We start from the raw sequence: 19,195 nt of genomic DNA on the forward strand, positions 1-19,195 counted from the left end.
GTTTAAATCTCCATTGAACTTGATTTTGATTATTGGATTGGATTCAGAATTGGGCTTGTTAGTGCAGAAACCCAAAGAGAGTATTGGGCATGTTTGGCTATATGACCCAGATTTTTGATTTTGTTGAAAGGTAAATAGTAAATGTTTAAAGGGTATTTAGGAGATTTTAATTGAAAGAATCTTTCATAACTACCTAGGAAGATTCTAGGAAAGTGGGGAAAAGGCTGATTAAACAAATGGGTTAAAGATTGGGGATTTAAATGAACAAAAATAGAATTGAAGAGAGGTGAGAATGAATAAGAAAATCAGGTCTTGTTGCCCTAAAAGTCCTGTTATAAAAACTCATTCACTCATTTTTAGAAGTGGAGCTGGAGACAGAAAAAAAAAGAGTGAGACGGTTGCGTAAAATTTAGGTTCAAATCTGAGTTTTGGTAGATGCAAAAACACCTCAAAACAGAAAGAAAACACTCAAAAGAGAGATTTTAAAAGGCTGCTTCAAAACTCATGATATTCTGCATAAGTTCTGGGTTCAAAAGCTAGTTTGATTTGAAGAAAGTATTGGTTTTCTGCTGTTGATTTCGAGCTGTACCACTGTTTGTCAAGCTGACCCGCAATCTGTGGATCTCCATTTATTCATCTGTTGTTTGAGTTTCGTTCCTGATTCTAAACTAGGTACACATATACCCTTGAGTTTCTTGGTGTTTACTTGTGTATGAATAAAATGAAGTTTAGTTAAAATTCTTGTTTGATATGAATCTATGTATTAACATTTTTTATTGTGGTAAGTAACAGATATGGATGCTAAGTAAGTGCATTTGGGTTAATCTAAAGTCCAAATCCAATTTTGGGAATCATTGCTTGGATGTAATATTTGAAGTTATTTGTGAATTCTGTCTATTCTGCTCTAAGAATCATGTTGGCTTAACTGAATAGTTCTGATCCGGGTGATGTGAAATTAATTAGCTATTTGCTTGTCACAAAAGAAGAAGAAATGAATTATTGTTTACACATGTCCAATATATAATCTGTAGTTCAAAAGACAAGTAGCGGGGAAAGACGCAACATGGATTGTTCACTAAATTTGAGGATTGAATCAGTGACAACTTTAATGAATGAAATGGGCAGAGAAGCTCCCAAGCAGTGGTCAAATTTTTATTTATTTGAAGTAAAAATGAAGTTCTAGATGTTCTGTAAATTAATGTGCTTTTGCTGTTGTTTATTTTTCTAGCCATGAAGGACAGATTTGCATTTTTATCTTTGTATGTTAAAGAGACACTTATTACCCTATATGGGACAACTTGACTTCATGAATTCAACTTTAAGCAAAGGAATGCATGTAAAATTGTTCGTATCCTTGCCTATGATTTTAAAATCGCGAACCCATTGGTTAGAAAGATATTTTTCTATAGAGCAGTGATAACTCTAGCTAGCATGAGCTCATTTGTAGAGTATTAAAGGCACAGTTATTTGCTTTCATTTAGTTATGCAAAAGTTGTAAATGGTTAGCCTTTGCAATTAATGATTTGGATTCTGCCATTTTTTTTAATAAATTATGACTAGTTGCCTTTCATGGAATTTAGAGCAAATCGACCCTAATATTATGTTGGTAGGCCAAGGCTTTGAAGTCCATTGGGACTTATTTCGTGAACATTAATAAGTAATCTAAGAAACTGATTATCTTCATTCTTAGTCTACTTTTCACTGAAGTTCAACCAAAAAAAAAAAGAAGAAAAATGAACTCCATAACAGTGTGACCTTGCAATAATCTTAAAGTGATTAGGAAAATAATCCATGAATATTCGTAGCGTTGTTTTAGGTGCATTTAATAATAAATTATCGTGACCATGGGTATGGTTCCCGTGGCATGGTCACGATACGTAATTCCCATTCCAGGTGTGCATTTCATGTGACCCGGCCATATTTCAAACAATAATAAAATTAAGCACGTTGTGAATCACGAGTGCATTTCATGTGACGCAGTTCGCAATGTGTTCAAAAAAATAATAAGTGTGCGACATCGCTACTTATTTTAAATAAACTCCATAAATAAATACTAAAAGCGCTCAAACAGTAAAAATGCACAATAAGTTTCAAATATGTATTAAATCAGATAATTAGGCCATTTATTAATAGTTGAGCGACCGTGCTAAAACCACGAAACTCGGGAGTGCCTCACACCTTCTCCCGAGTTAACAGAATTTCTTACCCAGTCTTCTGTGTTCGCAGACTGTAAAAACAGAGTCAATTTCCTCGATTTGGGATTTAAAATAAACCGGTAACTTGGGACACCATAACAATTATTCCAAGTGGTGACTCTGAAATAAATAAATAATTCTATTTCGAATAATGCCACTTAAATTGAAAAAACTCCATATACCCTCGGGAAAAAGGAGGTGTGACAACGCCCAAATTCCTATTAATGGCAATGTGGGAGCTGACATCGACAGGGTCTATGGCCGGCGGTCCATCGGGGTTGACTGGAGGTACTCCGTTTTTCGGACGACTATTTTTTTGTTCTCGCCATGAAGACCAAGGCCATTGTCTGTGTGAGTGGGTGCTACTTGAGAGTTTGACATGTTGATTCCTGAAATCAAAGACACTTACGAGAATAAGCGTAGAGCAGTGTTTGTTATGAGAACTAATACCATGCAATCACTATTATCCTTATCCCCACGGTGGGCGCCAAACTGTTTACCCTTAAAATTGGAAAACAATTAAACTTATGATGTGGTTTTAAAGACACGTGACTTTACCTAATGTGAGGATTAATAATAAAAATTGACAATAAGATAAAGCAAACCAGTGTTTGAATGGAAATCAGCCCTTGAGCTCGGATACCCTCAAGCTGATTGGTATAAGAACAGTTAAAAATATAAGCAAGCCGATTAACAAGAGTATAGATTAAAGAGAAAGTGTTATATTGCTTTTATATCTCAAAATGTAAGTGTGTTACAAATGATTGGAACTCCTCTTTAAATAGTAAAGGAATCCTAATTATGGTATAACTCTAATTGCAGATGGAAATCCCATGATTAGCTAATTAACCGTCCTTGATTTGATCCGTTCCGAGATTTCCGCCATGATCTTCGACCAATCACGGATACTTCGTCTTTCTGTTATCATGCTACCTTGGATCTTGCTCGATGTCTATCTCATTTGGTCTCAATTGCTACCGTCCTCGATCTTGATAGGTACCTCGAATCTCGAACTCAGTACCTTGTCCTCGTGCCTCGGTCTGATCTATTACGGGATCGATCTTCGATCCTTCACACTGGTCTCGATAAATTAGTAAAATCGGGTGGACCCGATTTTAACCGTATACAATTATGATTTCCTAAGTCGGGGGTCTATTGGAAACAGCCTCTCTATCCTCACTAGGTAGGGGTAAGGTTTGCGTACACACTACCCTCCCCAGACCCCCGCGGTGTGGATATTACTGGTATGTTGTTGAAATTCAACTTCAACTGAACTTATTAATTTTCATGGTCAAATATTGATTTTTAAAAAAATCAAAAAAAAGTAAAAAAAAATTAAAATATTATGGCCAAATAGGCCATTAATACCATCAATCAAATACTGTATGTCTTAGAACGATTTTTTTTCTTGTGGGGCCAATCAAATATTGTATTACGTTGTGATTAATTATGTATGTACGGTCGACCAAACGCCCTCATAGGTTATAGGCCCCACCGCAGCAAACGTGAGTAATTGTTATATCGGCTTTTGATGATTTTTGTTTGGTATCCATCTATTCACATCGTAGTTATCATCATAGTTACGAAATGGTTGCAATTTTATTCTAAGTGTTTACGCCAATTCGCGGCCATTCCTATGAGGAAACACTTATGATACTAGAACTCATATCCTATCGAGCATGTTATCCCATTTTGAAATTGGTTTATTCTGCAGCAGTAAATGCTAGTTACAATATGGGTTTCAGCGAAGCCAATTTAGTCATTAGTAAAGCCGAAGTCAATGGAGGTACTACTGTGAAAAAATTGAAACCTCGAGCTCGAGGACGTAGTTTTCCAATAAAAAGATCGACCTGTCATATAACTATTGTAATGAAAGATATATCTTTAGATGATGAATACGTAGAGATGTATTCGTTTAAAAAAATGAGAGGTAAAGTTTTTCCTGATTCCCCGATAAAGTAACAAAAGGGAAGCGCAACTCAAAGTGATTATAATAGAGGCCCAGGAGCCCCTCGTATCAAAACTCGGGAGGAATGAACGATATATCTAAAATCAGATACGGTGAAATGGCAGACCTGGGCCAAATATAGCTTCTGCACCTCGAGGGATCCGCTGAACGATTACGCATGACGAGCAGGGCAGTAATATTCGCCCTCAATAGGATATTACGGCGCGAATTCCGTTCAGTATCAACTGTAGATCAACATTTACCGGGAAAAAAATATTTTTTTTTTTTTACCTTTTTTAGACTTGTACTAGGACTAAAAATTTTCTACTATATTAAGGGGAAGGTTTTCTTTATTTGGACACATTGTGACATGCAAATCAAAGGAATAAAAGTTTACTTTTGTGTTCTAGCTATTGTTAAAAGCATTACTCATTTGTTCTTTTCTTCACTCGCGACTGAGCTTGCACCGAGGGTCCAATCGAGGACGAATTCTACTATCCAGTCTAAGATCAGACGTAGTCACTACATTGCGATTGGTTTGATCATTTATTTTGTCTTAACTCATTTACCTTTTGTTCTAATATTCGTATTGAATTAAACCACATACTTTTAAAATCGCATATAAATTTAATTGTTACTTATTTTTGATAGACAAAGTGACCTACATATAACATTCTAACTTGTCGAATATCTTCTCTTCTTTATTATCCACGAGTTTATTTTATTTTTGAAAAAACTTTAAAAGGTGACATAAACATATTATCTCCGGGAAGTTGCAATAAAAAAGCTTATTCGCGCGTGTCATAATATTTTGCAATAAAAAAGCTTATTCGCGCGTGTCATAATATATATCACTGTTATAATTTGGCAGTCGATCTACTAAATTACTTTTAACTGCGACTCTTTTACAGCTTGTTTGGATGGTTGTTACGCATCGTTTCATAATGTATCGTATCGTATTGTATTATATTGTATTGTATCGCTTGATAAATACAGTGTTTGATAGATTGTGTCGTTTGCCATCGTTTCATGATATCACGCACCAGCAATATGAAGAATAAACTTGCAATATTATAAAGAAAAATTATGATACAGGATAAAATTACTATATAAAGAGGTAGGGTAAATAATAAAATAAAATAATTTAATAATAATAAAGGGTGAGATTGAGAGAAAAGATAAAGTAACGACGCGACCACACCAAATCGGTCGTTACATAAAGTGGAATATTTCGTCGTTATGTAACGACGGATTTAATGATACAATACAATAAAATTTAAGTAACAATCAAAACAAACATTGTATTTAAAGTAATAATACGATACGATACAATGGGTAACAACCATCCAAACAAGCTGTTAATGTTTATTACATATTTTTAAGTTATTAAAAACTACTTTATTTATTTTATCTGTAGTCTATATCTTACTTCAAAATTTAAAACAAAGCTGTTCGAAGTCACATAAACAATTAGCATATTTGAGCCTTGTACTCCGAAGCTTGCTATTCTTTATTCTTTTTCCTTTCTTTGTGACAGAGGAAGTATAAATTTTATCGGTATTATTTTAAATCGGCTTAAGTTTGTTTTATGGACTAGAAAGATAGTTTTTATGCAAGTTTTACCGTAGAAAAAGGTCAATGCGTATCCCGGGGTTTCAAAAGAGAAAAAAAAGAAATGTTAGTTGAAAAAGAAAGCACGGACCACATTGCTTTTTCTGTTCTCTTCTTTCTCTTGAGTTTACCAATACAAATTAATGACAATGTGCCTAACTCTTAGTTCTTATCGGCCAATCATGTTTACCCGTAAAATTGGGTAACAATTAAACTTATAATGTGATTTTAATAATACATGATTTCATCTAATACCAATTGATAAATACAAAGAGTAACAATAGAAATTAACAATGATATAAAGCAAACCAGTGCTCGAACAGAATTTAGCCCGCGAGCTTGAACACCTCGAACTAATTTGTGCAAGTATAGTTAAAAATATAAAAAGCTGATGAACAAGAATGTGAACTACAGAAAAGACGTTGTATTGCTTTGATATCTCAGAGCATATGTCGTTACAAATGATGGGGGCTCCTCTTTATATAGTAGAGGAATCCTAATTATGGTATAACTCTAATTACAGAAGAAAATCCCATGATTAGCAAATTAATCGCCCTTGATTTGATCAGTTCCAAGATTTCCGCCACAATCTTTGACCAGTCATAGGTATCTCGCTTTTTTGTTATTATGCTATCTTCGATCTTGCTCGGAGTCTGTCTTATTTGGTCTCGATCACTACCGGCCTCGATCTTGACAGGTACCAGAATCTCGAACTCAATATCTTGTCCCCGTGCCTCGATCTGATCTATTACGGGATCGAAGATCGATCTTTCACACGATCTCGATAAATCAGTAAAATCGAGTGAGCCCGATTTTAGCCGTATACAGATAATCCCCTCGTTTCTTGGAGTGTAGTGACAAGAAATGAATTGAGTTTTCGGACCTCCCCTTGATTCATCATGACAGCTCCATCGTGATGCAGGCAGCATAGGCAGTAGAAACGTCTCGTCGGTATAGTTCTCTAGGCATTTAATGCTTGTCAGTCAGCGGTCGGCCACCATCGGTACTGAACCGTCGCCCCCAACCTATAAATATATCTTTCCTCGTCTTTAAAACTTTAATTACAGATTTTCTTCTTCCTTTTTCAAAGTTCTTCGCATCCCCCAAGTTCTTCATCTGCAAATCCTCTAATTTCATTGTTACCCTCCTTTCAAAACATCATGTATCCTAACTCCGTTCTTCCTTGTTTACAAAAACAAAGATGGCCAAACACATCTAAAATTGTTCCTCAAAAGGAAAAAGCTTCTTCATCGCGGTCGGCTAGAGACAAAACACCGGTGGAGCCGCGCCCTGAGGAGTGCGTTCCCGAGAAGGGGTGTATCCTTGATTTTGATTTCAAAGTCGAGAAGACTTTGTCGGTCCTGGGTCGGTGTGAGCCTATGTCGAGATATATATGCTCGATAATTGAGAGTGATCTTGAGAAAGTAAAGAAAGACCGTCATTGGGAAGATAAAGAGGTGGTGATTCCGACCCCCGAAGAAGACGTCACTACCCATGTGGAAAGGTTTCTAAGTATTTACACTTACCCTTTTACCCTGGGCCCTGTCGATCCCGTCATTGATTTTGCCGTATATATCAAATAACCCTTGGTCAGATCTATCCTTCTTTTTGGCGGATTGTCATTCTGCTCCGATTCTTCGCAAACAAAGCCGAAGGGATGCCTTTCACCCTCGACCACTTCATCAGATTGTACCCCCGTCTTTTTCGAGGCGGGTTAATAAAACTCCAACGTCGAGCCACCAAGGTATTGTTCTCAAGTATAAATAAGGACAGGGATCGAGGGTGGATGGGAAGGTTTGTTCGAGTGAAGACTCCCGACCTAATCCCGGCCGAGAAAATGCCATTTCCCGAGGAGTGGAATATGGAGCGAAAGTACAATCCAGCCTTTAGCTTCCATTTATTATTTTGTTTCCTTTGATTCTTCTCATCGGCATTCCTTTCTATGATGTAGCAGTCTTTTGGATGCGTGGTGCAATTCCAAACCTCGAGAGCTGAGTTTAGAAACTGGCTTCAACCTCATCGTATGTTGAGCGCTCATGGCGCGATTTGGCAAGGGGCCGATGGGAGGCCAAAAATCATGGTAAGCCTTTTTTCACATACTTGATGATTTTTGCTAAAATGTTTGTTTACCGTAAAAATGGTAACGACAATTAAATCTGTAAAATGGGACTCTAAAAATACGTGATCTATTCCCGAGCTAGTTGATAGAGCAGACGATGCTAGTATTATAAATTTTAACGATGGAGCGTGAACTAAAACGAGATAAGGGTCGAACCGAAGGGCCTGCTGCCCAAACACGAGCCTGGCCGATGAGGATTTCGGGGTCGACTTCGAGGTCGAACTAGGGCTATCGGGGATATTCGGGGATAACCAAGGATGATATAACGGTTAGAGATATGATCAAATAAAGCTCTTTATAGATGAAACTAAATTATACGATGGAGAACACATATAAAAATGAAGAACAAATATAAAGGCGAAGGATATCGAGGTATCCTCGGATCAGTGGGAGCCAATAAGTTTTTAGAGAGAAGAGAGAGAGAAGATATTATTGCACTTTTGTAGAATTGTTGGAGCTCTGCCTTGAAGGGTATTAATGACTCTCCTTTTACAAGAGGGGGGAGCCCAAACTTAGTACATGAGACGTTGCATGATAAAGAAAAGGAGATGGGACAGCCAACTAGCTTTATAACGTGTGCGTGGGCCGATGTTGAGCCGCTCGAATAGACTTAGTCAACTCCGGATACGTTCTTCGGGAACTTTTGCGTTCATCGGGGTTTCGATCGATGTTTCCTTCGGCTGGATGTTGACATATCTCGAGGAAAAATGGCCGGCTCGAGATCCCGGACCTTTGGAGTGATCTGTCAAAGCATTTTGCTAATGAGAAGTCGGTCCTCCGTTTTCACCGTGCATAGATAGTCTCCGTGTTTCTTAGAGGGTAGCGATAAGAAATGTTTTTGACACCCCATTCCGCGGGCTCCTGAAATGACATCGTGCCGATGGCGTAGCCCCTCTCACAAATGTCGAAGCGTTTCACCTTTTCGCTCCTCCAGGGTTATTTAGAAATATCGCGACCCCTTGCTCTTCGGGGTTTTATCAATTCAGCTTCCATGAACGCATTAATTGCGCCTGTTGTTACGCTTTTCGAGGGCAGTAACGGCGCCGTCGGTTACTTTTCATTCCCCCTATATATAAGGCTTCTTGTGATTAGCCTCTCTTCCTTCGATATCCATCCTTCTATCCTTTCCTGCCATTTTTTAGTTTTTTCTATGTTTGAGGCCCACGGCCTCAAGATCTTATGCCATATATGCCATGCTCCAACTCTCGATCCTTTTTTGGTTGGACGAATTTGTGCCGCCGTGATGTTATTGTTGTTGTTGTTATTGTTGTTGTTGTTGTTGCTGTTGCTGCTGTTGCTGTTACTGTTAATGCCCCCGTTGGCTTGGAGCGATGGGGTAGGAGGTCGATTTCCTCTGAACCGGGGAAAAATTCGGATTATGCACTGCTACTCAAGACGGAGCTCGGGTTACACACCGCTGCTCACCCTCCTTCCTCAGCTTGGCGTGTTACATCCTCTTTGGATTCCTGAGGGGTATGGTGACGGTCTCCGCTGGCTGTTGCCTCTCGGGCCGAGGCAACGTTTCAAGAAATGGCTTCGAGATGGTGGTACTGGCAGAGTTCGTACTAGCTAAATTTTTCGCCCAGCCACTTCCCGTATTCTTCTGGCATATCTTCGTCATTTTGCTCTTCTCCTCCGCCTTCCTCTTCTATACCCTTCCTTTTGGAGATGTCATTCCGAGAGGATTTAGGATGAGATCCCCAAGGGGATCTGTCGGCGCCCCCTTTTTCTCGCGAAATCGGGTTTACGACATTTGGGCGGACAACTCTATTCCTTTTGGGAATTTGGGTTTGAGATTTAGAAGAGTCGCCACCTAATGATTAAAGTGCATTAGGACACTAGGAAGGGGTTTGAGTTTGAAGAACCAGAGTTTGGGTAAGGGCTAGAAATTATCTCGAGGGTAAGGTGTTAGGCACCCCTCAAGATCCACTAGTATGGTTCCCGGCCATGTTATATTGTGACTTCACATAATCAAGTAAACAATTAAGGGTTCGAATATACCACATTGCAAATAAGTTGAAAAACTTTTGAAAGTAAGCATGGAGAGCAGGAATTTATGGAAAAAAAAGATTTTGAATAGTTTTACAAGAAGAGATGAAAGCAAACAGAGGGAGAGGGGTCCTAGGTTTATGATTAATATGGATCATTCACGCAACACCCGATAACCAATTATACGTGTGGTGTTATCACGTGATCATCATCTCCATATTCTACCCTTCCTACCCCGTAAAGGTTATTAAACGCGTGAGTTGGTTACGAATGCTTATTGCGTGCTATTACCCGTCCCGTCCTATAAGTCCTGGGGGGCATTTAGGACCACTATTCCTATGTGGTAAGGACTAGGCTGAACCCTTAGGTTTAAAGGCTAAAATTCTAAGCGACATACATAACAAATAGGACTGCACATAAGGGAACATACAAAAAACAAATAAAGGCTCACAGATCACTCCACAAGTGAACACATAATTAGCACGTCTCAAACACATTCAAGGTCTCAAAGATAGGAGTTTCTTTTTTTTTTTACAAAAGGAATAGGTAACAGCATTTGAGTTAGTGAAAAGAATCGTTAAAGCATGGTTTAAAGAAAATGAAATAGTCTAACGAGGTGCAGGAGAAGTAAAATAGCACGATTCTGGGCAGAGGAAGGTAACCCAGTAGTTTGAAAACATAAGAAATCAGAAACTTAGCGAGAGTAAATAGATGCGCCGTTTCAAAATCGTTTCCAAATAGAGCAGGATTTTTAAAAAAGAGAGTCAAAGCAGGAATGGGATCGGCATAGTTCGAGATGTAAAAAAAAGCTGGTTACTGGTAACAACATGATTAATCGATTCTTATCAGGCCTAAAGTTTTCTTTTTTTTTAGTTTCAAACAGAGGTACGCAAACGGTTAACCGTACTTGTATTATTAAGTTAAGCATGCTAATCAGACATTTGATAATTGCAACTCAGGCAGGTATGACACCTTAAGTAACAGGATGTTTAATGCACATAGGAGTTCCTAAAACATGATTTCTAAATGCCAATGAGAATGCAGTAACAATTATTCGATTATTACAATTATTGCTCGTTATTAACTGATCATGGTTGCAAGATGAACATGATAACAGGCTGAAAATAAAGAACCTAAAGCAGGATCTCTAGTGAATGAGATGCATGTCCTATACAGGTTATCTATTGCGCAGANAGAGTGAACTTCAGGGAGTCAAAGCAAGAATGGGAGCGGCAGAGTTCAAAATTAAAAGAGGCTGATTAGTCCTAAACCGGTAAAAACATGGTTAATCAATTCTTATTAGGCCTAAAATTTGCCCAGGCGTCGTACGTATTGCCTAATTATCTTAAAGGGTGAACATGCATATTTGATTTCCAATTTTAAAAGGGGTACACATACAATTAACCGTACTTGTGTTATTAGATTAAGCATGCTAATGAGGCGTTTAACAATTGCAACTCAGACAAGTATAAAACCCTAAACAACAGGATGTCTAATGCACATAGGAGTTCCTAAAACATGATTTCTAAATGCTAATGATTATGAGAATGCAGCAATAGCCTTATAACAATTATTTTCTTGTTATTAACTGATCATGGTTACGAAATGAGCATAATAACAGGCTGAAAGTAAAGAACCTAGAGCAGGATCTCTAATGTATGAGATACATGTCATATACAGGTTATCTATTGCGCAGATAAGTAAATAAAATCCTATAAGCATGTTTTCTACCCATTACTTAAACTAAGCATGCATACCCCCCCCCCCCCCCCCCATATTCACTATCCAAACCCAAATCATTCGTTTACAAATTATTACAAACCAATGGTAGCCGAATTACAGTAATGAAGAATAAAATTAGAAGTTATTCTATAGGGAGCCTTCAATCAGGCCCAATCTTCCAACCTCACTCCTTTCGAGTTTCACAGCCTTGACATGGTCAGGGTGCGGCAAAGCTCCCTAGGGCCCCCATTGGGTCCCTGGCCAATACCAACACCCAAACACTTACCAAATGTTGGACAAGCACAGTGTGGAATTACCATCCTTGTGTGTCAAAGTTCAGTGAGTACTCAGGGGTACTCAAGGCAATGCTTACACGAAGGGGGTAGAACCTAATCTCTAAGAGTAGTATGAAGTCCAGGAAGGAGAGGAAAGTTTGTAGTTTAAAGAGTTTACAAAAAAGTTGGAGAGTTGCACACAAGGATAATGGGCAAAGGGGACAAATAGGTCACATAAATATCACCAAGGATACAGAGACTTATGCAAACTCACTAAGGATGAGTACACAAAATCAAGAGCTTTAAGAGACCTTGAAATAGTCGAATTTAGATACAAAAGTAAGTTGTGACAGAATATAGTCATAACAGGTAAGATCAAGAGCAAACAGTGGTCATGATCATGCAAGTGTCAACTGGCAACCAAGGATTCAATTACATGTTGCACAATAGAAGCATAGGTAGAAAACAATTAGGAATATAACACACTGAAGCAGTAATAACCACATTGGTTTGGAACTTTGAAATTAATCAGGACCTACCAGCAACAAGAGAGCACAGCAGAATGCAAGAGCCAAATATGAGCACAATATTAGCCTTGGCATTCAGCCGGCTAATAATAGTCAGGAGCAGGGAGCAACAACAGAGCAAAAGAGAGAAGTAGCACAAGAGAGAGAGCAATGTTTATTGCTGTGTGCGTTTTTGATATGCAATGTGTTGGTGTCTCATGAAAAAGAGAATGGGGGTACTTACAGAACTGAAGACGAGCAAACAAACAAGGTACAAATCCATAATTAAGGAACTGAGTATCAATCATAATCAAATCAATATATGGACTCCCCTTTAATTAAGGAATCAAAGTCAAACGGTAATAAGCAGTTATTTAAAAGGAAAGAAATCACAAAGCATGGTATGATCACATAAGGAAACAGAATAGTATGAGGTATACAATAAAGACTAGGTACATGATACTTAATTAGGGAAATATGTCAGACAAATCAATCAACATATTTGTGCACACATATAGGGCAAAATACTACTTTAATTCTGGAAAATAGTTTTCAAAATAATGAACGAGATTGAAAACCTAGGAGATCAGTATTAATTGAGGAAGGTATCCCATGGATTGAGCAAGCAATTCAGAATCAACACCAAACTATAAGGAAAATACACAAAATCACAATTTTTTAAGGCAAGGATCACAGTCTTAAAGGGAGCTTGTAAGAATCAGTATAAAATCACCATGTAAACAGTCAGAGAAACCTTAAGTGAAGAACACAGAATGGCAGGGGGAATGAAACACTAGCAACAAAATTAAAGCAAAGAGCACGGAACTCAGAGAAGAATCTAGAAGAACACACAAACAAGCAAACACGACAATAATACAAATATAAACCCTAAAGCTAGGGTTTCATTAGACTTAAGAAAAAATGTTTAGAAATAGTATTGAGAATCATGACTTACGTACTCAAAATCAGAAGATAAAGTATTTTCGAGAAGGGGTTAAGAAACCCTAGTTTCAAAAGGGAACAAAAACGTTTAAAAACTTGAACAATCGTAAAGATCGAGTAGAGAGTAGTGCAAAACATAAAGGTATGAATTGAAAATCGTTAAAAATACAGAGATTTAAGAGGCTTGGGTCGAAGTTAGGGTTTCATAGGAAACCAGTGAGAGAAGTAAGAGAAACCTGGCTATGAAACTTAGGAATAATGGTGTTTATAGCACCATCGAACCAAAACCCATCGGAGAAAGGCCGGAAAAAAACTCAGGCAAAGCTTCAGTGACCGTCTTGCATGGTGGAGACTCATGGGGTCTCAAGGATGGAGGGAACCGATGAGATAAGGCTTCAAGGCGGCTGGTGGTCGAAAGAGGCGAGGCTGGAGGTGGCCGGAGAGATGGTGAAGGCCATCGGAGAAGAAGAACCAGAAGGTTCTAGAGAGAAGGAGGAGAGGAAGAGACGAATAGAGAGAGAGAGAGATCGGTCTCGAAAAGTGAGGGGTCGGGGGGGTAGGTGAGAGTTTAATTAAGGAAAAGGGATCTGGGCCGTTGATCTTATTTGATCAACAGCTCAGATTAGTTCGGAGTTGGGCTGGGTTAGTTTAGGGATTGGGCTAGGGCGAATTTGGTTGGGTTTTGGGTCAATTGGGTTTAATTAAATCTGATGGGGTGGGATTAAATTGGGGCTAAAATTGAAACAATAATGGGCTATGTGTTAAATAGCCAATTCCCCCTTTTATTTTATATAAAATAGTTAAAATGATTTTAAAAGCAAATTTAAAGCATTGTACTAATTAATAATATATAAATATTAATCTAAAAATACTGGAAATGATTTTGTAATTTTAAAAATGCTATTAATCGTAAAATAGGTTATAATTGCAATTATATTTGCAATTAGCTTTCAAAAATACCAAATAAATTTGTAGATATGCAAAAATCACCTTAATTATACTTTGGTGTAAATATGAGAATGGAAATAAATTATTCACAAAATGATAATTTTGATAGCAATTACTGGATTTTGTACTGCTAAAATAGACAATAAATTAATTTTAAAAATCTTAATAATTAGGGAAAAATACCAAAACTCTTGGGTATGCTTATATTTGCATACACATGCTATTTTGAAAGTATTTGAGTATAAAAAAAAGACATAGGGAAAAATTGGGTATCAACAACTGCCCCTCTTTACCGGAGTAGGATGAAAGAGTTGTCGGATAAAGATATGATGGCCAATTTTGACTGAAAGAAACGATTTGAAAAGATTTGACCGAGATCTGATTCCTGAGCTGCCTACATATCCCTGGTCTTACAGGAATCAGGACATATGTAGTTCAGGGTTCATTGATTGAATATGCCGATGGAGGTTTTTTTTGAAAAGAACGGACGCGATGTGTAGGTTGAGAAAAGTGGAAATTTAAACGTGATGCAAGTTCCCATTGGACCATGAATGTTGTCTTCGGACGGTTGGATGACGTCCTTGGACCATGACGTCCTGGGCCATGAAGCGTATAATAAAGGATTCGCAGGCTATGAAATGATGTTCTCGGGCTATGAGGATGATGCCTCCGAACCATGATGCCTTTGAATAATGATATGCGAAAGATAAAAGTGGGGTCCTCAGGCCATGGCATGGCGTTCTCGGGCTATGAAAATGGTTCCTCCGAACAATGAAGCCTTTGGATAACTTGGCGATCTTTCAGCCCATGAAAATGCAGAAGGTGGCGATCTTTCAGCCGATGCGAGACGTAAATGAAAGGCGGCGATATTTCAGTTGATGCAAGATTTAAATAAAGGTGGCGATATTTTAGCCATGCATGATGTAAATGAAAGGCGGCGATATTTCAGCCGATGCAAGATTTAAATAAAGTGGCAATATTTCAGCCAATGCAAGAGAGAAAAGTGGTGATATTTTACCCGATGCAGAATTTAAATAAAGGTGGCGATCTTTCAGCCGATGCGAGACGTAAATGAAAGGTGGCGATATTTCAGCCGATGCAAGATTTAAATAAAGTGGCGATATTTCAGCCATGCAATACGTAAATGAAAGGCGGCGATATTTCAGCCGATGCAAGATTTAAATAAAGTGGCGATATTTCAGCCATGCAAGATGGAGACAGAGCTTAGTCTCGGAAGGCATAAAGGTAGCCTTATGGAATGCAAGAAATGCAGATGGAGGTAGAGCTTAACCTCGGAAGGCAGAAAGGTATCTTTATGCAATGTAAGAAATGCAGATCGAGGTAGAGCTTAACCTCGGAAGGCAGAAAGGTAGCCTTATGCAATGCAGAAAATAAAAGGCGAATAGTAATGAAATCTCTTAGCTGATAGATGATAGCTGATAGCTGATTGCTATATTGTGGCTGCTGGGAATGTCGCGTACGGATAGCAATTGTAAATAGGTGATGATTCTGAGAGTTGTATTCCTGAACAGTATAAGTGCATAAATATCTGATGATTTTGCGGTTTGGGTGCCTGCATCCAAAGAAAAATCGTAAGTTTTGTAAAAAAAAGGGGAAGGTTAGTCCGTCTTCCCGTGGATTTTGCTCGTCCTGCTTGGCGTTGTGTATCATTGGGGTAGCGTCGCTAAACAAAGCAATTTTGATAACAATCATGCATGATTTAGTAAAAAAATATAAAGTAAATACATAACCGAAAATAGTTTTCTTTTAAATGAACCGACGACTGCAACGCGGTTCAAGACATTGCAACCTCTTTCGCTCCAGAATTTTGAGGGTCCTCCTCAAAATTCTGCCCCAGTTTACTGGGCCGGTGCTTCTGACGGCTGCATGCGATGAATGGCTGAAGATCGACTTCAGAATTTTGAGGGTCCTCCTCAAAATTCTGCCCCAGTTTCCAATGGCGGGGGAAATAAAAATTTTATTGATTTGTGACCGAACCCATAGGGCTGCCTACGTATTCCCTTTTAAACGGGAATCATGTCAGGCGTAGTTCAAATTACATCATAAAGAAATCATAAATGGCTACACATAGTATCGCTTCACTACATCTGAATTGATCGGCTTTGGCCAGACTTCTTCATCCATTTCTGCAAGTATGAGGGCTCCTCCTGTTAGAACCCGGTGAACCATGTAGGGACCTTGCCAGTTGGGAGAATTTCCCTTTGGCTTCATCTTGATACGGAAAAATCTTCTTTAACACCAGCTGCCCTGGTGTAAACTGTCTTGGCTGGACTCTTTTGTTGAAGGCTCTAGACATTCTGTTCTGATACAATTGACCATGGAAAACTGCATTCATTCTCTTCCCATCTATAAGAGCTAGTTGCTCGTAGCGACTTCTTACCCACTCTGCATCGTCAAGTTCTGTTTCCTGTATGATCCTCAAGGAGGGAATTTCTACCTCAGCTAGAATGACCGCTTCTGTACCATAAACCAACATATATGGAGTTGCCCCGGTTGATGTGCGAACTGTGGTACGGTATCCCAATAAAGCAAATGATAGCTTTTCGTTCCACTGTTTATGCTTCTTTATCATTTTCTTCAGTATCTTCTTGATATTCTTGTTGGCCGCTTCTACAGCTCCATTCATCTGAGGCCTGTAGGCTGTAGAGTTCTTGTGTTTAATCTTGAATGTTTCACACATTGCTTTCATCAGATCACTATTGAGATTGGAACCGTTGTCAGTAATGATCGACTCTGGGATGCCGAATCGACAAACGATACGGTCGCGAACAAAGTCTGCCACGACTTTCTTATCACTGCCTTATATGATGCTGCCTCAACCCATTTGGTGAAATAATCAATTGCCACTAGAATGAACCTGTGCCCGTTTGATGCGGCAGGCTCGATAGGTCCGATAACATCCATTCCCCAAGCGGCGAACGGCCATGGCGAGCTTGTTGCAGTAAGCTCATTTGGGGGCACTTTTATCATGTCTGCATGTATCTGACAGCGATGACACTTCATAATGGATGCAGTCCGTTTCCATAGTCATCCAAAAATAACCAGCTCGGAGTATCTTCTTTGCTAAGACAAAACCGTTCATATGCGGACCGCAGGTCCCAGCCTGAACTTCTTCTAATAACCGGGATGCTTCTTTTGCTTTGACACACCTTAGTAATCCCAAATCGGGAGTCCTCCTGTACAGGATTCCTCCACTGTGAAAGAAGTTGTTAGATAATCTCCGAAGTGTGCGTTTCTGAGTAGCATTTGCAAGTTCCAGATATCCTCATGTTGTCAAATACTCCTTGATGTCATGGAACCATGGTTTTCCGTCCGCTTCTTCCTCGACATGAGCACAATAAGCTGGTTGGTCATGAATCTTTATCGGAATAGGATCTATGAAGTTCTTATCTGGATGCTGAATCATAGACGATAGAGTGGCCAATGCGTCGGCAAACTCATTCTGGACTCTAGGGACATGCTGAAATTCTGTCTTTGTGAACCTCTTCCTCAACTACTGTACATGATTCAGATAAGGGAGTATCTTGGAGTTCTTGGTTGCCCATTCTTCTCGGACCTGATGTATGAGCAAATCTGAATCCCCGATCACTAGTAACTCCTGAATGTTCATATCAATGGCCAGCTTGAGCCCTAAGATGCAGGCTTCGTATTCGGCCATGTTGTTGGTGCACGGGAACCTGAGTTTGGCAGATACCGGATAATGCTGACCGGTTTCTGATACTAGGACTACTCCTATACCAACTCCTTTGAAATTTGCTGCTCCGTCGAAAAACATTCTCCAACCATCATAGGATTCTGCAATATCTTCTCCTATGAAAGATACCTCTTCATCAGGAAAATACGTTTTTAAAGGCTCGTATTCTCCATCCACGGGATTTTCGGCGAGATGATCTGTCAAGGCTTGTCCTTTGATTGCCTTTTGAGATACGTAGACAATGTCGAATTCGCTCAGCAGGATTTGCCACTTGGCTAATTTGCCATTGGGCATGGGCTTCTGAAAGATATATTTCAGCGGATCCATTCTTGATATGAGATAAGTGGTATAGGCACAGAAATAATGCCTCAACTTCTGAGCTACCCAAGTCAGAGCACAACAGGTGCGTTCCAATAGAGAATATCGGGCCTCGTATAGGGTGAACTTCTTGCTGAGATAGTAGATGGCTTGCTCCTTCCTCCCTGTTTCGTCATGTTATCCCCAAACACAACCGAATGCCCCATCCAATACTGCAAGGTATAGCAATAGAGGTCTACCTGGTTCGGGCGGAACCAAAACTGGCGGCGTTGACAGGTATTCCTTGATTCTGTCGAAGGCTTTCTGGCAATCATCAGTCCATTTGGTAGCGGCGTCCTTCTTCAACATTTTAAAGATCGGTTCACAAATGACAGTGGACTGAGCTATGAACCGGCTGATATAGTTGAGTCTCCCCAGGAAACTCATCACGTCCTTCTTGTTCTTCGGCGGTGGCAATTCTTGAATGGCATTAACCTTTGATGGGTCCAATTCTATCCCTCGGCGACTCACAATGAATCTAAGTAGTTTTTCGGTAGGAACCCTGAATACACATTTGGCGGGATTCAGTTTCAGATTATACCTTCTCAGTCTGTTGAAGAACTTCCTCAGATCCTCTATGTGGTCAGTGGCTTTCTTGGATTTGAGGATGACATCGTCTACATACACCTCGATCTCTTTGTGTATCATGTCGTGGAAAATAGTAGTCATGGCCCTCATGTAGGTGGCCCCAGCATTCTTTAATCTAAATGGCATCATTTTGTAACAATACATTCCCCACAGCGTATGAAAGTTGTTTTCTCAGCGTCTTCCTCATCCATCCATATCTGATGATACCCGGCAAAACAATCAACGAACGACTGCAACTCGTGTTTGGCGCAGTTGTCAATGAGGATGTGTATATTCGGCA

At 39.2% G+C, this 19,195-nt stretch overlaps 1 long non-coding RNA gene across 1 annotated transcript; it reads left to right on the forward strand.

The window, feature by feature from the left end:
- On the forward strand, positions 300 to 1,254 carry LOC109224652. The gene is made up of 2 exons (XR_002067749.1): positions 300 to 672; positions 793 to 1,254. It is a non-coding gene; the product is annotated as an uncharacterized LOC109224652 (long non-coding RNA).

This window comes from Nicotiana attenuata, chromosome 3 (assembly GCF_001879085.1).
Source record: "Nicotiana attenuata strain UT chromosome 3, NIATTr2, whole genome shotgun sequence".
Taxonomy (NCBI): Eukaryota; Viridiplantae; Streptophyta; class Magnoliopsida; order Solanales; family Solanaceae; genus Nicotiana; species Nicotiana attenuata.